Here is a 26,120-nt window from a genome sequence, read left to right as displayed (position 1 = left end):
GTTGTAGTCAACAAGCTGTAGTCAACAAGCTATAACAACAGATGCAGGTAGCACCAGTCTGGGTAGCTGTAGTCAACAAGCTATAACAACAGATGCAGGTAGCACCAGTCTGGGTAGCTGTAGTCAGCAAGCTATAACAACAGATGCAGGTAGCACCACAGTCTGGGTAGTTGTAGTCAGCAAGCTGTAACAACAGATGCAGGTAGCACCACAGTCTGGGTAGTTGTAGTCAGCAAGCTATAACAACAGATGCAGGTAGCACCACAGTCTGGGTAGTTGTAGTCAGTCAACAGATGCAGGTAGCACCACAGTCTGGGTAGTTGTAGTCAACAAGCTGTAACAACAGATGCAGGTAGCACCACAGTCTGGCTATAACAACAGATTAGCACCACAGTCTGTAGTGTAGTCAGCAAGCTATAACAACAGATGCAGGTAGCACCACAGTCTGGGTAGTTGTAGTCAGCAAGCTGTAACAACAGATGCAGGTAGCACCACAGTCTGGGTAGTTGTAGTCAGCAAGCTATAACAACAGATGCAGGTAGCACCACAGTCTGGGTAGTTGTAGTCAGCAAGCTATAACAACAGATGCAGGTAGCACCACAGTCTGGGTAGTTGTAGTCAGCAAGCTATAACAACAGATGCAGGTAGCACCACAGTCTGGGTAGTTGTAGTCAGCAAGCTATAACAACAGATGCAGGTAGCAAGCAGCAAGCTATAACAGATGCAGATGCAGGTAGCAACAGATGCAGGTAGCACCACAGTCTGGGTAGTTGTAGTCAACAAGCTATAACAACAGATGCAGGTAGCACCACAGTCTGGGTAGTTGATGCAGGTAGCACCAACAAGCTATCAAAGCAACAACAGATGCAGGTAGCATCACAGTCTGGGTAGTTGTAGTCAGCAAGCTGTAACAACAGATGCAACAGATGCAGGTAGCACCAACAGTCACCACAGTCTGGGTAGTTGTAGTCAGCAAGCTATAACAACAGATAACAACAGATGCAGGTAGCACCACAGTCTGGGTAGTTGTAGTCAACAAGCTATAACAACAGATGCAGGTAGCACCAGTCTGGGTAGTTGTAGTCAACAAGCTATAACAACAGATGCAGGTAGCACCACAGTCTGGGTAGTTGTAGTCAGCAAGCTGTAACAACAGATGCAGGTAGCATCACAGTCTGGGTAGTTGTAGTCAGCAAGCTGTAACAACAGATGCAAGCTGCAACAGTCAGATGCAGTCAGCAAGCTAACAACAGATGCAGGTAGCACCAGTCTGGGTAGTTGTAGTCAGCAAGCTGTAACAACAGATGCAGGTAGCACCACAGTCTGGGTAGTTGTAGTCAACAAGCTGTAACAACAGATGCAGGTAGCACCACAGTCTGGGTAGTTGTAGTCAGCAAGCTGTAACAACAGATGCAGGTAGCACCACAGTCTGGGTAGTTGTAGTCAGCAAGCTATAACAACAGATGCAGGTAGCACCACAGTCTGGGTAGTTGTAGTCAGCAAGCTATAACAACAGATGCAGGTAGCACCACAGTCTGGGTAGTTGTAGTCAGGTAGCAAGCTATAACAACAGATGCAGGTAGCACCACAGTCTGGGTTGTAGTCAGCAAGCTGTGCAGGTAGCACACAGTCTGGGTAGTTGTAGTCAGCAAGCTATAACAACAGATGCAGGTAGCACCACAGTCTGGGTAGTTGTAGTCAGCAAGCTATAACAACAGATGCAGGTAGCACCACAGTCTGGTTAGTTGTAGTCAGCAAGCTATAACAACAGATGCAGGTAGCATCACAGTCTGGGTAGTTGTAGTCAACATTTCCTCCCATCACTGAAAGAGTCGGCGTGAACCTGATCATGTTGCAGTGACCTACTCCAGCATTCCACCGCTGGGACTATTTTGAGTTGTTACTCTACAGAAGTGTGAGAACCAGGGTCCTCTGCCTCCTCCTCCTCCATACACCTGTCTGTGGAGCATGTAGGTAGGTGCTTCAAACTGCTGACTTGGTAATGATCAAACTGCACACATTCCTTCAATGGTTCCATGCCAGGCACACCTGCCACGCCTGTCTGTAGTAGAAGTTTTGAATCATCTTGTAAACAGCACCTGATGTATGCAGTGGCTTAGACTCTGGTGGAGAGATGAGAGATCCATGAATTGTCTATGGTGTGGAAATGGGAGTGCTGTGAATTGTGTTTGGTGGGGAGATGGGAGTGCCCCTGGACAATAGGTGGGAGTGCCATGAATTGTGTTTTGTGGGAGATCAAAATGCTGTGAATAGTGCCTCTTCGAGAGATTGGAGTCCCAAGAATTATGCCAGTATCCATCGACTCACTCAGCAAGTCTATAGAGTTTGTCTCCAGCCGGCACCAAGGGTTGAAAGAGTGGGCAACATTTCTTGTTAAACAACGATGACACAATAACTCAAGCACGACCCTTTCTAAGAATCCTGGCATCAACCTGCCTAACCAATAAGGGTGCGTGGTATTATTCGGATATCGATCTATTGTTCAATCTTCCCACAATACATAACAAAATATTACTTTGATATATACTGTGATTTTAAACAGAAATTTTCATGTGTTTAATGTAATACAATTGCCAGGCACTAATGTTTCTGTAATTCCACACTGCATGTCCACAAAGATAAGAAGTGACCTCTCCTATGTGCAAGCACATTCATACACTTGTAGCCAACATTGGGGTCTGAAAGACGGCGGCATGGTCTGAATTGCTTCTGCTTCTGAATGAAAATGTTCGAATTTTAATATCATGATTCATATCACAATACAGACTACATATGGCAATATAATGAAATAAACTTTGAACCTTCACCACCCATCTCTACCAACCGAAAAGATAGCTATGATCGAGTCGTCACAGAACCAGTCAGATATCGCTTTCATACAAATCTCTAATTGCTTCCTGTAGGACTTCTTCTCAAATGTTACCACTTCAGTGAGTGAGTGAGTGAGTTTGGTTTAGTTTTACGCCGCTTTTAGCAATATTCCAGCAATATCATGGCGGGAAATTCCAGAAATGGGCGTCACATGTTGTACCCATGTAGAGAATCGAACCTGGGTCTTCGGACTAGGTTACCCCACCGTCCCTTTTAACACTTCAAACACCTGTAGCCATGTTGGGAGAACATAGTAACTGGTGCAATGGGAGGATACCTGAGTGGCAGCAGCCCTATAAGTTGTACACACAATAGTCAGGAACCTAAGCTTGTCATAATGTAGGTAGGTAGGCATTGGTTTTGAGGAAAACTGCTACAGAGCAAGTAGAAGCAGTATCACTAGACATATGCTTATCTACATGGAAACATGCTTTGATAGGCAAACAACTGCCATCCTGACAGCCCTGTTTTATTCAAACAGCTGTCAGATAGCACTGCTTACCAGATTCATTATCATAATGGACCCATAATTCAAACTTTCAAAAAAGAAGACAGGATAATTAGCTAGCACAAGCAGATGAGGCAGCCTGCTTCTCCCCCCACCTCTCTCATAAATGATATGAGATGATCCCACTATGTTCCAAGGTTCTACAAAATGTGTTCTCTGGATAACGAGTGTATGCTTGAGATGAATAACTTGCATGAGGTACCATTTTTTTTTAAAATCTTCAATAAAATCTGTTGGCAAAATTAAATAATATATTACCTCAAATCAACTTCATTCTTTTATTTTTCTAATTTTGAATCAACCAAGCTCTCAATAACATCTATGCAGCCAGCTGATAAACAAAGTACTTTAACTCATGGCATACTAATTCCATTAAGAATATCATGCTTTTTCAGTTAATATCATTATATTGAATTGTTAGGGTTGATAACACAGTTGTGTAGCATTCTTTGTGAAAGTAATACTGAATTTATTCTTGCTCACTGAGAAGTTGATCTACGACCTTACTGCCGCTACCTCTGACGACCATCACATGAACGGTAATGCAATGGGAACAATAATCACTTGTAAGAAGCAAACTGAATTAATAAACTCATAAAGCACAGTCAGGGCAAGACAATATCTAAATTGGACTGGGTAAAAATGAGGAGAATCACTGAAATATTCAGGACATGTCGAAGCAGACACGCGAAAATCAGGCAACCTGCAGCAGCAAGAGATCAATACTAGTCTCCGGCTGATTCAGGAAGACCATGGGTTCTCCCAGTATAATCAATGGAAGCTGGATTCCTCTTAGTTGTGTTAGAGAATGGAGCAGGTCTGCTGGCTGCAGGAGGCAGCAGTAGATGCACAGTGACATTAACATAATGACGTACACTGGCACTGAGTAATGCCCACGCTGTGTCACCGGCTCTCCGTGCCACCAAACGACATCTGCTCGGGACATCCACTTGTAGCTACTAGTCAGGCATTTCACCTGGTCACCCTACCTCTCTATTTTTATATATCATTTACCAATAAAAAATAATACATTTTGTCTAATTATCATTGCTAAGCAGCTTTCCTCACATTATGTTTTAAAACCTGAAATATCAACAAATAGTAAATTCCAGCATTTTTCTCTGCTCATCTGTTACAGCTAACATCCTATCTGTTACACAGACAGGTCAGAATACATTTGCACACACATACCTGTCAAACAATTTTACTGGCCACCTCGCTCTTCCTTCCTCTCCCTGCCTGAATTCCACTGCTAGCTCCACCGAACCTATCACATCTAACACAGTGTACAAAGCCCAGGTAATCCGTCCGTGTGTCTGTCTGTCCTAGTCTGGGAACACTCCGCCAGACTGTCCCCTTCAAGGTTCAACCACCTACCTCTACACTGCTACCCTCTCTGAGCAAACTATCTCTCAATATGCCCGGTGCCAGTTCTAGCCATTCCTGGATAGCGGAGGGAAGCTGCTCATAGAATGGAACAGCCTACTGAATGCTGATGCTCTGTCTAAATTAGGTTATGGTCTGTTTCAGAATTACGGCTAATAAATCAATACTTCCATAGCAGAGGCAAACAATATCATTTGTCATCGTTCCACTTGGATTTCTGAATATATGGAGGCAGACTGGGTAGGTTGTTAGGAAATCACTAGCTGACAATAGCTGGGCATCGCTCACTATTCTGTCATGATTCACACCTAGCAAAACGGGCTCAATAGGTCTGTGAGACAAAGCACCATTATGCAATTATTTCCTCATTAGGAATATTATCATCATATCAAAACACCATCAACAATACTGAGCAATAAAGTAGAAGGCATTTTGAAATATTATGATATCAAGCTCTAACAGGCTCCATGACGCATTATGCCAAATACTTGATATTCAGTCCAAGTCATGTCATCTTATGATAACATTGTATAATTGGAAGAATTCCATACCCTGAAAGTGATACGACAGCACATGCATGACTGACATGCAAAACAAGCCACAGGCAGAATCAATAATTCATAACATATCATGGTACATTTTCCTCTAGTGACTGCAGGAGGGATACACCCATGATTAAAACCACTTTATTCCTGTTTACCTAACAATTTCCACACGCTGCTGCTTGGGTCTGCCATTCCCAGACCCTGACACATGACCTCCCACCTTTACCGTCCCACGCTGACATGTGCCACAATACATAAACAAGTGTGCTCCCTGTGGCCTCAGGTAGGGACACCCTGACTTGTCAGGCTAATTAATTGACTATGGCGTTGAAAGATAACTTTGTCACAAGCTAACAAGGTAGGCCAGACAGCTCTTGTTGAATATAGTAGTAACAGTAAAGCACTGGGCATTACTTCCTAAGCAGAGAAAACACAATTATACTTGATTCAAAATGTGATTTAAACTAATAATGTTTTCACGAAACAATGTACATTAACATACAATAGATACACTGGAATGTATGAGCAAATATTAGAATTTTTAGAAAATGTTTGATTGAAAACGGTATGTTTACATATTGTAACATCTTCACCAAAATGCCAAAATACCACATACTACAGAAAGAGGAGTTGAAGTAAATCAACCATTCAAGAAATTCCACCAGTGTAATAATCCTCCTCCACCTATCTTCTTCATCAGAAACTGCAAGGATTGGATGGTGTTTTTTTTTTGTTTAACCCTGCACTCTGCAATATTCCAGCTTTTTGACAGCTGTCTGTAAATAATTGAATCTGGACCAGACAATCCAGTGATCAACAGCATGAGCATCGATCTACGCAATTGGGATACGATGACATGTGTCAACCAAGCCAGCAAGCCTGACCATCCGATCCCGTTAGTCGCCTCTTACGACAAGAATGGGTGGCTGAAGATCAATTCGAACCTGGATGCTCACGAGTTTCAAACTGCAAGGAACAAACACCCTGTCCAATGTCTAAACATCTCTCAGAAAGTCTCCCCACTCCACCACATTGTGGCAGTACAAAACAACCTGTACATTTGTTCACAAGTTGCACATTGTCTATTACTATTCCACATGGCACTGGGATGCCTTTGAATGACCTTTGAATCCTCAGTGCTGTCTGTGTTAGATCACCAGCATTGTTGGTACAGGTTGGGGCTGTCAACAAGATTCATCGTAACCTCTGCACTAAGGAAGAAAAAAATAAACAGTACCGGATATAGCCTGTGTCATTCCATTCAGGAGCAACATTAGCTCAGTAACCAGCTTGGATCTGTCCTACCCAGTTCCCCGACTCCAGCAACGGCTCACTCTCATGTAGTCAGTCACAATATTTATTTATCAAGATACCTTGACTTAAGTTTCATAAAAACAAAAGGTAAGGTTGACATGAGGTACAAAATTAGGCTAGGCCGAAGACACAAGGTACACAAAATAGGTCCTAGCTTATACTGACACAATTCTTACAGTGATGACGATGACCAATATTTCTAAGTTTGGAAGGACGTCTCACTCACCAAATATAAGATTAGTAGGGCTGCAACCATTCACCCAGACCTCGATTCGATTTGATTTTCCGGATATTGGACCCTCGATTGGATCATTTTCGATTTGATTCTTCATAGAAGTACAAGATTTGATTTAACATTCAGAGTCAGCTTTTTTAGTGTGAAATCCATCGTCAACTTGGCGATGTCTACTAACATCAATTCTCTTCCTTAAGTGGCATCTAGAAGCTGGCATGATGAAGTGGAGCACTTTTATGGATAGACAACTTCTTTGTTGCAGCAGTTTTGCTTGAATGATAACGGTGTTAGTTGTTAGGATCTACACCAAAACGTCGCAACTACTACTGCAACAAAGAAGTTGTCTATCCATAAAAGTGCTCCACTTCAACATGAATTCTCATTGGATAATTAGCCCGGCGTCAACCAATTATGTTTCATCTTATTTCAACGCTCGAACCGGTTTGAGTTGTGGTTAAAATTATGTTCTGGCTGTGTGGAAATAATTATAATAGTTATTCTAATATTGAATTGAAATAGTGATAATGGTTATCAAACCGAATCATTGCAGCCCTAAAAAATAGTGCCATGCAACTGCAGAACACAGTGATATGCAGTCATAATGAATAAGATAAGGTTTTGTATCAGAAAAACTAATACCAGTAGATTAGAAACTGCATTCCAGGAAGCATTCTCCACTTCAAGAGTGAGCGAGTGAGTGAGTTTTACGACACACTCAGCAATATTCCAGCAATATGGCGGCAGTCACCCTAAGAATACCACTGACTTAAGGCAACTGAGGTGATCGTAACTCTGCCTGTCTTCTGTGCGTATGTCTGAGAAACCTTCAGAGCAGCCATATATTGGGTGAGATCTCAGATACTTCAATATTAACAGTTGTAACAGCAGTTTACACTACCATATTCATTGAGCAACAGATTAGAGATAAAAAACATTTCAAAAAGGTTTTCATTTTTGAACTTTACCCTGGTACCTCCAGTGTAATATTACTGGCATTTAAGATGCCAACCTGGTTTAAGTGACAAGTTAACCTATAGATAGCCTGTTGACATGGCCTGGCATCCTCTCCTAAATCTCCTCAAATTACACTTTAATGATAGGCATGCTGTGAGACTGAAAGAGAACTTAAAGTGGGCAACACTTTGCTGATTACAAGGATCTGTAGAGCACCATATCTGTGGATGTGTGGTGGAACATATGATGAGAACATTGTAAATGATAGCAAGGAAATGTGCATAATCAGCAAGATCACATCTATATGAAAATGGCAGTCATTCTGCAAATTCAGATTTTTACATACTGTTGTGAATAGTTTCACAGACTGCACTGGCACATCGTTTGAGTGAGTGATTGAGTGAGTGAGAACAAAAGGGTCCTTTCTGTCAGATTACCTGGGACAGTGGGGTAGCCCAGTGGTTAAAGAGTTGGCTTGTCACGCCGAAGACCCGGGTTCGAATCCCCACATGGGTACAATGTGTGAAACCCGTTTCTGGTGTCCCCCGTCGTGATGTTGCTGGAATATTGCTAAAAGCGGCATAAAACCAAACTCAATCAGTCAGTATCAGATTACCTCAAATCAAGCAGAAAATGTCTCCAATTTGATGCTGAATCCTCTTAACTAATAATAATAAACATATAAAATATATCAATAATACCCATTCATAGAAATTTTTTGAACCTTTATCCATAGTACTTGTGGAGGCAGGTATTACTGTTCCAGATGGACGTACAAAGACGGAGACACTGCCGATGCTGCCTTGTATACAGAGCAGCTGGACTATTACACTAACGTCTAGTCTCTGACATGAAAATATATTACAGAAAATATGGTTCCTAAATTATAACAACATAAAAAACATAGTGAAATGGAGCATAGAAACTGTTTTCATTTTCTCCTGAAACTGTGGTATTCTAGACTTGCCACATATTCTAGACTTGCATGGGCTGTATATATATATATATATATATATATATTTGTTTCAGGGTCTGTATGACCGACTACTATCTTCAGCCCTTTGTTGGTGTATTAAGGGATACACCACAAATGACCATTGCCCTCCCCCTAACCAGCCAGACATCTGATCGGACATGAATCACTAGCATGTCTCAGCATATGAGTAGCCAAACAGGCAAGGAAATGGACTGTTATTTACAGTCAGATACCACTGATTGACACAACTTAATTTTGAATGGCTGCTGGTGAAAATCCTATCCTGATCTGCCGCAGGTGCTATTGGATGAATTCAGACAAAGCTGACAATCAGGTCCTGCCGCAGCCCTTCACTGATTACCAACTGGTTGTGGAGGATTGACAGACATGTTAAGTACCGGCTGCTGATTATCTCTGTTACATGGAGGAGGAGAAGAGCTCAACATGCCCCCAGCATTCTCAAAGGAGTTGTGGAATCAGACAAAAATTGCAGTGGTTCCATTAAAGTGTGATCACCGATGTGGCTTCTGTCATACTGCCCACTCTCATTCATGGCCACTGAGCACCTTGACACAAGCAGTGGCCAATCACACTACACATGTAGCATGTCCAAAAAGGGACATCCATGTCCGGGTATCTTGGTGATATGACAGATATATATCATAATGAGAAATCCATAATTTTAGTCAGACATGATTTAGAAGATTGTATTACCAGGGTTAGTTGCAACAATGACACTGTTTGGAAGAGATACTTGAGATATTGAGATAACTATAACCGAAAATCTTGTTCATGGATTATACTTATAGCACCACCAATCAGAATTTATTCCAAACTTCGCCTTCATGCCCATGTGCCTACAACATAACCATTCTTCAGGATACCCACAATGAATATGTTACAGTGTCTTTCACATAATTCGTTCTATCGGGTGTAAAATAATGTTTTTTCCATCCCTTGCTACATGATGCTCCTAGTACTCAGTAATTCTACACTCTGCATGAGTAGCATGTTGATCCAGTGCTGCCTCAGGCAACTACACAGCACAGCTGATACAGCAGGTGTAAATGTCCTGAACAGTATGAATATTCAAAACCTAATTACACCTGACAAACTATGGACTAAAACACCTGCTGTGAGAATCACTCACCTGAATAAATCCAGAGGATTTACCAGATATATTCCACTGTTTGTGTCTTGCTGGAGAGATTCCTGAAAAAGACAGACAGTTCATGAACACAACTTTATATGAAAGACCCTGATGATACCACAGAGAACTGTGTCTTTACAGATATAATGCATATTAATCATAACTATCACATTTACGTCATAGTCTGAATATCTTGGCATAACCAATACTAAAACAATGTCTAGTTGTACACATGTGCTTAGTTGTACACATGTGCTTAGTGCTACGATGGTTGCATGCCCTGCGGAAACTAATATTCCACGATTTTGAATTCATATTTGCAACAGAACATTTATCCTTAGTATCAACCGGACATGTGTGATGACACTCATAATTTTTCATTGTCTCGGTGAATTTGCTAGACCGGGGTAGCAGAACATTTCCATTATCATGTTTGAAAGGACATTCTTCAATATAAGAAGTCTTGAGAAAATCCTGTAAGATCATCTGCAATACAATGAGGCCATTCTTCAATGTATGTTTTAAAAAAAACTATATTGGATATTCTGCTTATCATAAGTCAATGTCCCAGAAGTGAAATTCATGCCTCAGACAAATACCACTGTGACTGATGTGTCTGTTTAAACTGGCTGGTATAAACAAGATGATTGAGCAATGAGCATACTTCTGTCACACAGGGGCGATCAGTGTCTGTACTTCTAGATGTACACATACTGACATACATTCACATGACATTTAGCATTCTACTTCTTATCAACATTATTTTATATGCAACTCCGTAAAGTATTGTGATTGAAGCCAGGCATGAACTCAGCTCTAAGCAAATCCATTATCATAAATTATAGATATCCTAACAAACTGCACTAGATAATTCATAAGAATTGTCCACAAAACTTGTCAGCCACATGACTATACCCTCGATTGTGTTTGACACGAATATCCTCAAAACATGTCTGCAATCGGCTCACATGACCCACCAAACAGCTAACACAACTTGGTACCTTTGTTTTCAGTACATCAACATGACACTCCGCACAACAATCACAAGTTACCCTACAATCCAAGTAAAAGGACCCCAGTAAAAGCAACTCCATAAGGGATGTTTAAATGTAAAGAATACTGCCTTGCCGTCAGGCACATAAACCATCAAAGGCAGGGTGTTAGGCTACTTGTCCTTTATTGATACTATCAGGTCTTCATCTGTATCTTGTGTCAGGGCTTTCTGTGTTAAATTTGGGTTTGACCTGGAATCATCAACTTACTGTACAAATATTTACAACTCTATTTGAAGGAAATTGCAAGCCTACATTTTGAAGACCAACATGATAAAGCCCATACCTCTAGCAAATCAAAACGAATCATGAAATATTCAACAATCACACAGCACGAGCCTGGCTAGCCTTCTGGGACGTGCTAAACAGGTCACTGATGTAACGCAGCGATATAGGACTGAAGTTAGCTGCAGGAGTATTCATGCCTCGATTTTTTACATTAAAGACATGAATTCAAAACAATGGAATTGGACTGAGCTTCATTTAATGTCTATCCTCCATTTTGCTGGGCTGACTGAAAAGGGTGAATAAGGGAACTATCGTTGATGGGAGAATTATTCATGATTATCAATATAGAAATTATCCAGACAATACACAAAGTTACGTCTGTATTCATTGGTTGCTTGTAAACTATGCTAGGAACACGGTTTTTGTTAGTAATCCATTCATAAATGCAACACCACTTGCAAGCGACATGAAATATGTTGCTTTCCTTCAGACTATTTTTATATTGATAGAATGATACTCAAATTTACTTTTCCGATATTTATTGATATTTGATTGATATTTAGAAAACAATAACAGACCTCTATGATATATAGCAATAGCCAGTGTTAGTGTTTTTGACTTGGATGAATTACATCTCAAATTGGTCCTGAACCATTTGGCCAGAAGAAGCCTCCTTCCGGCAGGATTGAGATAATGAACTCTCAGAGCCAAGCTTCTAATCTATTGATTTAGTGGTCCGTCCATTTATAGTAATGCCATTACCTGACACAGATACGAAAAACCACAACCTACATTTCAACACCGTCTGAGTTCACCCCTGGAACATGTGGTTCAATTGTATCTCTCTTCACATCCTCACGGGTCCATATGCTTTTGAGACCAATAATTCCTGTTAGCACCACAAGAGCATGTTTTCTTTCAGCAGCATTTGCTTGGGGCCTATACCATTACCCATCCAACTGTTGCAAGAGCCTGAACGTTACCTAATTCCCAATCTTCATATTTGGTCCGCTTGTGGTAACTTGATGATCTTCTATACTCGTTCAAAATACCTAATTTTGTTTTCATGCAAAGCTATACAAGCTTCTGCTAAGTAGTGTCCTCATTTCAATCACAACCTAGTGCCTGCTATACTTCATCTTCAATTTGTTACTGGTAATGACACACACAATCTCTCAAACATGCTTGGTTCGATACATATAATATATGCAATATACATTATCCAATACTTCCATCCTCTCTTAACAACCCATGCTTGTCGTAAGAGGTGACTGACGGGATCGGGTGGTCAGGCTCACTTTCTTGGTGGACACGTCATCATATCGCAATTGGGTAGATCGATGCTCATGTTGTTGATCACTGGATTGTCTGGTCCCAACTTGATTATTTACAGAGCACCGCCGTATAGCTGGGATATTGCGAGTGCAACAAAACTAAACTCACTCACTCACTCACTCCTCTCTTAACCTACACAAACATGATGAAAACCACTATGATGAACACTACAACATCCTGCAATTTTGTCCAATTTGTATTTTAATCAGAATTGGTATGTTCAGCCTTGAGACATCATGTATGCCTTGTCTTATCAAAACAAACAATAATATCAAAGTTCGATTTAGATTTGCCATCATCTATCAAATCAGAACAAATTGCTTTTCAGCTGAGAATAGCAGTTTAAATATGCATGCTATATTGATCATTCAGTTATTTACAATACCATCACATTGCCGCAGGGCTCACAAGTGGCCCTGTTATCTAATGCATAGCATATAACTGTGCAGAGTTGCATCCCTTGAGAACACTAGAAACCTATGATCGTGAGTTAAATTCCTGATCTTGTTGTGATTACATCTTTAAGTTTGTCAGCACCATACTCATACTTGAGGTAAATGTCCGAGACCTGCATTACTTCAGGCATTCCTCTCATTGTAAGCCATATCACTCATAGATTCACTACAACTACTAGTCAAAGAGTTGTTGAACCAATCTCCCTCCCTCAATCTCTCTAGGGACTGTCTCATAACCTTTTATGTATCAGTTGTCCTCATGATGCCATAGTGGTTATCAAGACAACCCCCGAAACCACTTGTACAACATCATGTTCATTGTACTTCAGAGTTAGAGGTTACTGTCCTTGGCTAACAAAAAAAATGTTGTGGTTCCGTTTACACCTCTTTAAAATTTAGGGTAGGTAGGTAGGAATGGGGTTTTTTAAACCTTTTTTTTAGAAGTAATGTATGAACTAATAACACATTTATCAATGTATAATTGTTTATTCAGTCAAGCTTGTGGCCATCATGTCGACTTTCCCTATCAGAATGACCGATGTCCATTGGTGCCGAGAAAAAACAATGGTATCTGAAAGCTTATTTTATTCATACCTCTTAAAAAATCAAGGGTCGGCACCAGAATTCAAGGGTCGGTCGGGTAATTGGAACCAAAACATTTTTTTTAGGCCCTATAGTGGCATGTACCTGAGGTTATAGTTACCTGCCTTGGGTAATCCCACTACTAAACCTAGTCTGAGGACATATATAACTTGGACTCCAGTACGGAGTCATACCCACTTGAGTCCATGTTATTCACATAACGGCAATGCATCTGAACACTAAGTGCCACCATATAAATTATACACTGTAGCTACAAATGTACCCTCTGTCATGTATTGCTGGGAAATCTCACTGACCACTTAATGATGTCAATAATGACACCAAGTGTTCCTTTCCAAACACAGTTGTAAAATATCTAGAGTAAGTTGGCTGGCGATCAGTTTTGCTGAAACACTTGAGTATCCCATATAGATATCTACTCCATTGAGGAGTGAGTATGGTTTTATGCCGCTTTTAGCAATATTCCAGAAATATCATGGTGGGGGACACCAGAAATGGGCTTCACATTGTACCCATGTGGGGAACTAAACCCGGGTCTTCAGCGACTCCACTGAACAGCATCACCCAGCAGCATATCCCACTGTGTCTGATACACTGCAGTGATACACTATTTTATTACCCACGTGGTCAACGTATGGGTAGTGGCATACTAATCTCATATATAACACAAGTGTCATATCGCGTTGACCTGTCGTAATGACTTGACCTGAGATTCTAACGATTTGATTGGATAACCAATGACCTCTCAATTAGGTCACGTGACGTAACAACATGTTCATTCATCACAAACACGTGAATTCATTCATTCTACAACTTATATGCATTGTGGGAATGTAAATATTACGTACATTGCCAAATCGCTGTTTAATTGTGAGTCTAACTGAGACATTATATCCGTCGAAAAACATAAACACAAAGTTTCCACCAGTGATGTTAGCCGAGCGAAGCAGCTGCAAACCAAGAAACGGGGTGCTACGGAGTAGTTTAATGTAGGAGGCTGTACGAGGCGATGACAACTGACATGCATCGTGACGTCAGTTACCAAGGGGGCAGACGAGAATGGCGTAGTGACGTCAATAGAGTGTGACGTTATGCAATAAGTGTACAGAACAACATTCTTCCGCAACTTCTTTAGGAAACACAAAAATATGCTATAATGTCAATTTAATGCATGTAAGACGTGGTAATACATACCACACTCGGTCTCATTACGTAACGAATTATACGAAACTCGTGACCTTCCCATGGTTTCTGACATCGCTTTCGATACCATAGGAAGGACACTTGTTTCGTACAATTCGTATGTAATGAGACCTCGCGTAGTGTTCTCTATGTATCATGATACACAAGGTGACACAGACCAACAGGGAAACAGAAACTCCCTTCCATTATGACTCTCAGCTCAGTAATGTACCTGAATACACCGTGTAAGCTGCAAATTGATGATACACCTTGAGTCATAGGAGCTTCAAGCAATAAACATTAGAATTATTAACATGATTGATTATGTTTCTTTTCAAAATATAAATGTCATATAAATGTTATGTGCATGCTTCAATTGCTTCAGTATTTATGTAGAATGCAATATTTAGTATCCAGTAAAACCCTGTACAAATATTCAACTGTACCAATACACCTGAGTGTCACCAAGTTGTACCTGGAATTACACTGCTACAGGTATTTCCTATTGAGTGTTGACTTGCTCCCCTGTGTCTCCACCCACCTTCTCTCACCAGCCACAGATCCGGCCACCACTGTCTGACATTTCATCAACTTTCCATCCTATTCTAACATCACCCTGGGTCATACATCCTGCCTCGGGCAGGGGAAACCTATTTTCATTTCAATTATCCCATCCTTTGGACAATGAAGCTATTAAATTCTAACCAAGTCTGATATTATCAGCTTTTGTGGTGGACACAATACATGTAATAACAGCCATGCTGGGCCCATACCGTTGAATATGCTACATGCTGCTGCCATCAAAATACACTTGTGTCCATCTTGGAAGAAGCTGAAAGCTAGATATGGCATCCTGAACGTATAACAGTCACCCATACACTTCTACACGTCACCTAGATCCAGCACCTGGGAACAACTGGGACAACTGTATTATCAATGAATGATATGGAAGGTTGATATGTTAACAGGATTTAGCAATTCTTTTCACAATCAAAACTTTAACCATATTAACTTTGTTAACTGGGTGTTTTTTTATGATATGAAAATGTGGCCTTATCAGTGATTATAGACACCTGGTAAAAACTGGTATATAAATCTGTATTTCTATCATCAATGCATCTAGTGGGTCGTAGTTAGATAGAAGCATGATGAGTATGGTCATAAAACATTCATAGGCTGGTCAGCGGTCTGCCCTTCGAACAGTCATCAGTGATGGTCAGGACCAGATGAGATCATGGTGCGGTTGTACAAAGTGATCCTGTAAGTCCCTTATATAAACATACACAGCTGTGTTCACCTACACAGGCCTGGCTGTGTGTGTTCACCTACACAGGCCTGGCTGTGTGTGTTCACCTACACAGGCCTGGCAGTGTGTGTTCACCTACACAGGCCTGGCTGTCTGTGTTCACCTACACAAACCTGGCTGTGTGTTCACCTACACAGGCCTGGCTGTCTGTGTTCACCTACACAGGCCTGGCTGTCTGTGTTCACCTACACAGGCCTGGCTCTGTGTGTTCACCTACACAGGCCTGGCTGTGTATGTTCACCTATACTGTTTGCCTGTGTGTTCACCCACACTGTTTGACTGTGTGTTCACCTACACTGTTTGCCTGTGTTCACCCACACTGTTTGCCTGTGTGTGTTCACCTACACTGTTTGACTGTGTGTTCACCTACACTGTTTGCCTGTGTGTTCACCTACACTGTTTGCCTGTGTGTGTTTACCTACACTGTTTGACTGTGTGTTCACCTACACTGTTTGCCTGTGTGTGTTCACCTACACTGTTTGCCTGTGTGTGTTCACCTACACTGTTTGACTGTGTGTTCACCTACACTGTTTGACTGTGTGTTCACCTACACTGTTTGCCTGTGTGTGTTCACCTACACTGTTTGCCTGTGTGTGTATGGAAAGTAGGAACCATCCAGGTCAAATGTCATGGAAACAAATTGAATAATCTCACCTTGAGCGAGATCAAAGAGAAGAGCTCTGCACACATATCTGACATGTACAGTTTATTGCTTTGGTTCAGGCCAGTTAAACATTAATCTGTTCTGACAGACACTGATGGCAGATTGCGTCAATTATAGATCACTACCACACAAGGAGGTGCACTAGATACCTTCAACTTTCTCACACCAGCATTTAGAAATCAATCATGAAATGCATGTCTGTGAAAACATAAACCATAGCCATAAATCAAGCTCACAGCACAGGTAAATTATACATTTGCTTATCTTAACTAAACGTTGTTTTTAATACACTGGTGACAAGCTTCAGAAGCTTACTTTATTATAAGATTTCAAATATTAACAAAACCCCAAAGATTTCTAATATTAACAAAACCCCAAAGATTTCTAATATTAACAAAACCCCAAAGATTTCTAATATTAACAAACCTAAATTGGCATTCATAATTAATTTCACAATTATTCACAATTAATTTGAAGTTGACATGGGTTCTCAAAGAGATACAAGGAGTCATGAACGTGGTTCCAGCAAACAAGTGATGCAGCCTATGAGTTGATGACTATCCCAACCAGACTCCATGTAATACACGATGAGTCACACAATACTATTATTTTCATTACTGTTAGTACGTGTATGATCAGGCTGTAGTAGTGGGGAACTACTACCCACGGAGCCCTGTGTAGACCCTACCGATGGTTCATGACTAATCCCCCAACAATAAGATGGGATCACAGCATCCATTACAGTACACGTATTGATCAGGGAAGTGACTATTATGACTAAGAAAGACGCGACCCAGACTAACTTGCCTCCAGATCAATACACCCTTAGTGCTTCCCAAATCACCCGTAGCATGGGAACACTATTTCTACAAGAATATGCCGGACCACAATCTGTCTTGCCAAGAGCTGGTGAATCCAATATGGTCGCTAGTATTGTGTCTACAAGATGCTAAGCCCAACTAAGAAGTCCATTATGGTTAACAATGACACAAGATAACCTGGGTTTTGTCCTGCACCGAACTCCGAGCATTTTCTTTGCATGGTCAATATTGTCTCCCACTACAGTTTGTTATCAATTATTCACAATTGTAACGACACAATTAGAAGTGAATCACAGAAGGGATACCCCTGTCCATTTCTATTCATTTCTAGTCTCATACAATACAGATACTGGGGACTGATATTGGAAATTTGCTCATGCATTTTGGTTACTGACGGCCTCTGGCATAAATAAACAAGTAACCTAAATGAATTAATTATTGTCTTTGTACTTTGTGAGCATACTGTGTCATGGTCACAATGCCATTGTTTCCTACAATACCATAATCATCATTACAGCTGGAAGCAGGCGTTTACCGAGAATGTCAATCAGAATCAATACACATCTACTCTTGAATGAAAACAAACAATATAAACAAAACCCTTTGGACTGGAACTTAAGTGTTTGTATCTGCTGTGTGGGGCCAAAAGCATGTGAGACAAACCTGTACTACACCTCAACAGCTACACCAACTGGCCATAATTTATACCCAATACTCCACAAGTTCCTAACTGACATCTGATTATTAATACACTGACTGCTTTATGGCCAGTGGCGACCTGTCAAAATACCTCCATGAACTGGCGAATATTGCCAATACATTTTTCATGGGTTAATCAGATTTATACCCTGTGATAACCTCAGATACACATAAATATTATAAAATATACTTATTTATATTTGCCCCAGAATATTGCTACATTTACAACCGTATCACAACATATTGCTGAAGATTTTGCACTACAATATACTGTTGTATGATCTCTTATTCCTTATCTTCTGAATTCACTGACTATTTCATCACAGGTTTCTACCAAATGCTGCTACCCTTCGAACTATTTCTGGATACTATTTTCATCAAGCACACATAGGTAAGTCTTACATCCATCAGTGACTGCTGACACCAAAACACATTGTGCAACCCAAGGATAACATCTCTTCAACATGGTAACTCCATGTGTTACACAAAACACAAGTGAATTATCCTGAACATAAAATATCAAGCACTACGAAATGCTGTCAAAATAAAAGTAGAGTTTCAGAGTTATGTGATATTTATGCTTCATGTAAACACACACAGAATGCCGAGGTGGTCTCTGTACTTGTGTTCACCCAGAACCAGTATCTACTACAGATAAGCTAAGCCTTCAACATAGGATATGTTATCTACTAACACCTCGCCACAATGACAGCAATGCATTCCTCTGTGGTAGCATCTCGTTGCACATGTTTACCTGGGCTTATATACCTTAGAGGAATAGTAATGTCAGCAGACAGTTCGATGATCAAACTCTGGCATACACACCATGCAACCACACTTGTATGAATATTTCACAGCATTTCTTGCATGCTGACAATAGTAAATCCAGTGACTCACTCCACAACGCTACCACCTTGTTACCGTGGAAACTGCATCTCCAAACAATGCCAGTAGTGATTTCCTACAGCAATGTGATGCTCAGAAAGCCAGTCCAAGGATAAACACTGAAATTGCCTGGAAGCTCATAATGATAGAGAGTAAACGTGTTACTAATGAGTGGAACGTGCACTATTCCACAGCACAAGAAGAACATCAGCTCCAGTTAATGAGCAGTGAGACTTACAACTGCCCAGTACCCTCAGGCAAGGTGCAATGCTGGAATGTCCAAAATGGTGGCCACATTATCCTACAATTGAAGCTGGATCAATGGACAGCTCACTTCCACCTGACAGTGCCCTTTCACAGATTCAAATGGCTCTATAAAGATGGGAGTATTTGTTTAGCCTTTTTATGCTAAAAAACTCAAATTGCAGTTTCCATTTTACATCTTCACCTAGACTTGCACAAGTCTCTAAGGTAAAAATTAAGAGTTTCAATGATAATTTCTTTAAAAAATAATAAATAACTGACTGGGGTTCTCAGATGTACTGTCCGCTTATCTAGACTTGCCTCTTAGAAGAATATCATTACTATTCATCCATGGGCTCAGCACTCAGTACAGCCTTGGAGCAAGGCTAATCTTCACCCAACTGTAGTAACAAATTCAACTTGCAGATTTAATTAATCTGACTATATATATGCAAAAATTCAGACTGTTCATTCTTATTAAGAGCTTGTAAATAGGAGAAAAACCGAAGGCTAAACTTTAACTGCCTTGAGCAAACACTTGCCAAAGAAAATGTCAATGATTGATTCAATGTTTGTTTAGCCAATAAGGTATCACTTTATGGGTTAACAATAGTGCAGATGATTTGCCCATGCCATTTATTATTGAAAGATATCCAGCTGATGGACACAGTACCTGTCCATGGTCATCGCCTGTTAGGTAAATGGTTGTGAGGGAGCTGCCAGCTGGACCCAAGTGGAGTCCTCCATAGTCATAGATACATTGTGCAGCAAGCAAGCTCCACAGACTGAGCCTTGAGAGCCGTGTGTATTACTCTCCACATGCAACTATATTGATTCCTGGTCAAACAGCACTTTCAACACATCAAATCAACCATCAATAACATTATGATGTCGTAAGTAGTTCATTCAGGCCCAGAGTATTACGGGAGATTTGATGCAATAAGTAAACTGTAATACAAACAGTAATCCAACACTTGCAATGTTCAGGAATCACGCATTTTAAATCATTGGTGGTCCCTGCTTGAAATACACACTCTGACAGGACAAAAGACCATATTTACACACCACCAACACCCTGTGGTCACTGGCATCTTGTGTTACCTGCCTCAATAAATCACGGTTTGTGGTGGACATCCACATGTCACGGACCAATTCAGCTAGAAAATTGACAAGTATGTAGGGATCAGTTCTCAGTGATCAAGATTCCAGGTATGTGTTGGGTGGGACATTAGGGAGGGGGAGAGAGTAGAGGTGAGGACCAAGTATAGCAGTAATAGTTGTTTGTTTATTTTAGTCTCATCTTGTACATGCAGATAATGTATATATAAATTTATAGAGCTATGCATGCACAAGCCGCCAAAAGTGAGTGAGTGAGTATGGTTTTACGCCGCTTTTAGCAATATCACAGCAGGGAACACCAGAAATGGGCTTCACACATTGTACACCATTGGGGAATCGAACCCGGGTCTTCGGCGTGACGAGCGAATGCTTTAACCACTGGGCTATCCCACCGCCCTCCACCAAGAGACTTAAAAATCATTAAAATATGTGAGATAGAGAAAATAATTAAAATATATTACATAGAATTATAGAGCCGAAATAAAAAGCATGACACACACACAGACACACATGCACACATAGTATCAGTGGTAAAACACAGAGGCGCTCGCACAAAGATACACGTGCACAGGTATTATGTGTGGTGACAAGTTTATTTCTATATCTCAGACCAACAAACAGTGACAAAATTGACCCATCACTGTTGGAATTGGGCATCTGCAACCCATACTCGTTGCTGTTTTAGATCAGCCAAGTTCAAGTATATTTTCACAGAAAGGTAACACAAATTTGGTATTACCAATGTACCAGTATACAATAATTTGAAATACTAGTGACTGCCTATCACAAGGTTTGGGAAATTCCTGTTTATTGTATTTTTCAAAATGTGATATATTCATGCTGTTCAAGGCGATATTTAAAAAAATGGAAGAATATGAAATTATCAAAAACGGAGCAGGGAAACCCCAATATTTGGTTGTCTAATGTTATCAATTCAACCTTCATGTAAAATTCTAAATTTTTTCACCTCAGACTTGAGAGTGGTATTTGTGAATGGACTGGTCTATAAACATCTAGGGAGACAATTTGTTACAAGATGTTTACAGGGGCCATTTCAAAAGATGACAATTTGAGATATGAACAATGCATCTTCAAATAGTACAGAGATAGTGTTTCAAGTATTGATGCATAAAATGTCAGGGTATTTTGTAACAAAATGTGGACAAGTATTTATACAAATCAACACTTGTAAAAAAACTGATAAACATTTATTCAGTTCAAATAACTCAAGTTTACTAGATCTGGGTCAGAAGCTAGTACCACATGTTGAACTGTCATCAAGTACAACAGAACCCAGCTGAAACAGACTGTGCCAGGTATAATTGTTCAACATATACAGAGATACAGAAGCCAGATCACAAGGTTCAAACTCAGTGCATCTTCCTATTTTGAATATATCTTTGAAGATACATGATCCACTTATAAAAGTTAATACTGTAAATGACATTATGAAAGACGGCAGGAATACTTCACAGTCCTCATCCTAGATATTGCCACAAACAGTATATATCACAGACAGAACATTGTCAAGTGAACTGTATGTGATTTACTACAAGAAGTCAGTAAAATTCAAGACTGCTGAGTATTTCATGAATTATTCATCCATACTTGCAGCCACTTTGACATGGCTATTACAGACATTTCAATATTTAAGTGGCTCTTTATATGATGCATGCTGAGAAACTGCCATTGTCTGACAAGAGTTCCTGTTTTAACATCTGTAGGATCAAGGAAATGTTTTTGACTCTGCCATTTCTGTTTCATAACTGAATTCATTTATTCATTATGACCTCTTATGATGGGATTGTAAGAACTTGATAGAGATATTAAATGAAAATTGGAGTAAAACATCTCATTTTACTGACACTGATTTGCAAGAAATCACAAGAACGTGTACACAATACAAGGCCACACACACTACTAAACCTTCTTGGTGTGAGTCAGACGTTTTAAGTTTAAATAGTCATGAACGGTGCAATATCAAAGACTTTCATATGATATTTGCTTCACAAGTTTTGTTTCACTGCTTCATATGCATAAAGCCCAACGATTCTTATGCTTAGTAAGTGTCCATGTCAAACACCAGAGTCTGCTTATCCTTACGTATCATCAGTAACAAAGGTTTTAAATGATATTATTAGGTGGGGAAGAATGCTATGTTGCCAGAGCCAAAAATATTCATATTTTAGAAAAAAAAGGATTGTTTTTTTTTAAATAAAAAACAAAAAAGTTGGCTGGTAGTCAACCTGCCATTGCTCACACTTAAAAACCATGAGTCTGCTATTGTTACTTATAATAATAGTAGCTACTTCTGTGCCCTGATGCCTCAGCCACTGTAGCTAAATGCTCACTTGCCACAGGCCAACAGCACAGTAACATGCTCAAAGTAAAAGGCAAGTGTTTATTAGTTATACTGCAAGTAGCAGAGTGTCAGTGACAGGAAAGTCATAAAACTCACCAACTATATTATCATTACAATAATGACTCATCAACCAAAACTAAGCTTAAAGAATTATCTTAAAAAGATCAATTGATTCAATGTTCTGATGCAACCGGACAAGCAAGAGCTTGTGGTGCCATGTTTCTCAGAAAGGTAAGGCACACCTGAACCTTCATATATCCCCCCACCCTCCCAAAAACTAACACCTGAGGAAGGTGTAGTGTGCTGAATACTAGTGTTATCTAGCCTAGGTAATAGGAAAACCGGCTACTGTTAACGAGCTGAGCTGCCTGCACAGGTAATGCCATAGTTTAATTACCAGTAAATTACAAGAGCGATAACGAGAAAAGCTCTCCACAAAAAGTGGTGTGATGAGCTGGTGTCCCACTGCTAAGAACTTGATCTGCTTGCTCAGTGACAGCAGTAGTATTGACAGGTGTAAACTGTAAACACTGTGGTAAATCTAGGCTACACTGTGAACCTCGTAGCTTCATTATACATACCTGGCTTAACCGGTCCACCTGCTACACAGTGAGCATTGAGCAGACAGACCCATATAGTGACGTATATATATATAATGATATGAGAGAATTGTACACAATGCACTCAATTTATCCACATATCGTCTGTATCGTTTCGACTTAATAATACACATTACTATGGCGTAGCTAGATGCACATTGTCAGACTTCATTCTAAAGACAGTGCAGCAAACATGGCCCAATCAGCTCTATTTTATCAGATTTTGAGAGATAAGACTGTCAGAATGAGTCGTCTGCTGCTTGTGTAATACATGAAAGGGCGACTTCTGAAGCCTGTCGACCTATCGACAAACGGTTTTATAGCTGTTGTATACTATGTAACAGTAGGCAGTGTGATGAGTATCTGTCATTCAGCGTGTGCTTCATGATCGATATTTTGAGATCATTTGTCGGGTTGTCTGTGTCAAATCTGCTTGTTTACTGAGGCTAACAAACATCTCCCATGCAGCCAAACAACGCACAAGGCCTTTCAGTACTTACTGTGATCAGGAATAACTGTAATTCCAAAACAATAACGCCAATAATCCACACGCTTGCAGCAGTGTCAATGTGAAGCTTCGCACTAACCGCTCGAGCGTGAGAGACTACACGTGACGGCAACAGCCAATGAAACAGCTCGTTTCTTCCACCCGGTTCGTAGCGCACCTGCAACATGCTAAATGGATGTCAGCAAAGAAACGAATGATATCAAACACGTAAATCTAAATACATCTGTGAGTCAGACCCACATATGCCTTTCAGCGTGACGTTTTTGGCAGATAGTACATTTTGTTGACAAATTATTTTTTAAGTCTTAATACAGAGTTTATACGCATTATATATTACAAATAACCTTTCTTACAGGGGACGTCTCAAACGCAAGTTGTGTAATTGTTCTTCTGATCGAATTTCACCCTGGCGTTTATTGAACATGGTATTATGGAACCGTTTGATGTGCTTCATATATGATCCTGTTTTGATGTAAGACGGGAGCAATGTTTATTGCAATTTAAGTAATGTAGTATAGGGAAAATATATAGAATTTAGGAGATTTATACACAGATATATGTGCAGACATGGTGGAAACCCCATTTTGAAATATTACAAGTACATTTCAGTATACCTGTAATAAATAATTATGTTCAAAATACCTGTAATTTGTCTGTTAACTGAGGGGCGGTGGTGTAGCCTAGGGGCTGACGTGTTTGCTCGTCACGCTGATGACCCGGGTTCGATTCCCCACATGGGTACAATGTTTGAAGTCCATTTCTGGTGTCCCCCGCCGTGATATTGCTGGAATATTGCTAAAGCGGCGTAAAACTAAACTCACTCACTCTGTTAACTTACTAAATAATACTTTCGAAAATTGTAGTTTGTGTTGTGCTAATTGTCATGAACAAATTGACTTTGACACTCCAAAGTGATATAGCTGTGAAACACCACCGTGATATAACTTTGACACTCCACCGTGACATAGTTATGAAACATATCCGTTTTATTGCTGTGTAACCACACGGTTATAAAAATAAACCGCGAAAGCCCACCGTGATATAACTTTCACACTCCACCCTGATGTAACTCTGACATCCCATAGTGGGATAGCTGTGAAACCCCATCGTGATACAGTTTTGAAATCCCACCGTGATAAAACTTTGACACTACACCGTGATATAACTTGACACTACACCGTGATCAGAGACCATATAATATTATATGGTCTCTGCCGTGATATAACTTGACACCACATCGTGATATATAACCTGACACTACACCGTGATATAACTTGACACTACACCGTGATCAGAGACCATATAATATTATATGGTCTCTGCCGTGATATAACTTGACACCACATCGTGATATATAACCTGACACTACACGGTGATATAACTTGACACTACACCGTGATCAGAGACCATATAATATTATATGGTCTCTGCCGTGATATAACTTGACACCACATCGTGATATATAACCTGACACTACACCGTGATATAACTTTGACACTACACCGTGATATAACATGACACTACATCGTGATATAACTTGACACATCACCGTGATATACATTTGACACTACACCGTGATATAACTTTGACACTATATCGTGATGTAACGTGACACTTCATCGTGATATAACATGACACAGCACCGTGATATAAGTAACTTTGACACTACACCGTAATATAACTTTGACACTACACCGTGATATAACTTGACACTACGCCGTGATATGACTTGACACTACACCGTGATATAAGTTGACACTACACCGTGATATAACTTATGACTGCACTATATATGACTTGACACTACACCGTGATATAAAATGACACCACACCGTGATATGACTTTGACACTACACCACTTGACACTACACCGTGATATAACTTTGACACTACACCGTGATATAACTTTGACACTACACTGTGATATAACATGACACAACATCGTGATAGAACATGACACAGCACCGTGATATAACTTTGACACAACACCGTGATATAACGTGACACTGCACCGTGATATAACCTGACACTACATCATGATATAACTTTGACACTACACCGTGATATAACATGACACTTCACCGTGGTATAACTTGACA

At 40.2% G+C, this 26,120-nt stretch overlaps 1 protein-coding gene across 1 annotated transcript in view; it reads right to left on the bottom strand.

The window, feature by feature from the left end:
- LOC124271145 (neuroglian-like) overlaps positions 1 to 24,115 on the bottom strand; it is a 70,514-nt gene extending 46,399 nt beyond the window's left edge. Inside the window, exons 1-2 of the mRNA XM_046706211.1 lie at positions 24,014 to 24,115; positions 9,961 to 10,022 (exon numbers count right to left, since the gene is read on the bottom strand). The gene's annotated coding sequence lies outside the window, so the exon portion shown is untranslated. The remainder of the gene's footprint in view (positions 1 to 9,960; positions 10,023 to 24,013) is intronic.
- Between the last annotated feature and the right edge of the window lie 2,005 nt (positions 24,116 to 26,120).

Source organism: Haliotis rubra, unplaced genomic scaffold (genome assembly GCF_003918875.1).
Source record: "Haliotis rubra isolate DU_JTF1 unplaced genomic scaffold, ASM391887v1 Scf158, whole genome shotgun sequence".
NCBI classification, from domain to species: Eukaryota; Metazoa; Mollusca; class Gastropoda; order Lepetellida; family Haliotidae; genus Haliotis; species Haliotis rubra.
The sequence above is the reverse complement of the archived record's forward strand: the minus strand, read 5'-3'. Positions and strand labels throughout refer to the sequence as shown.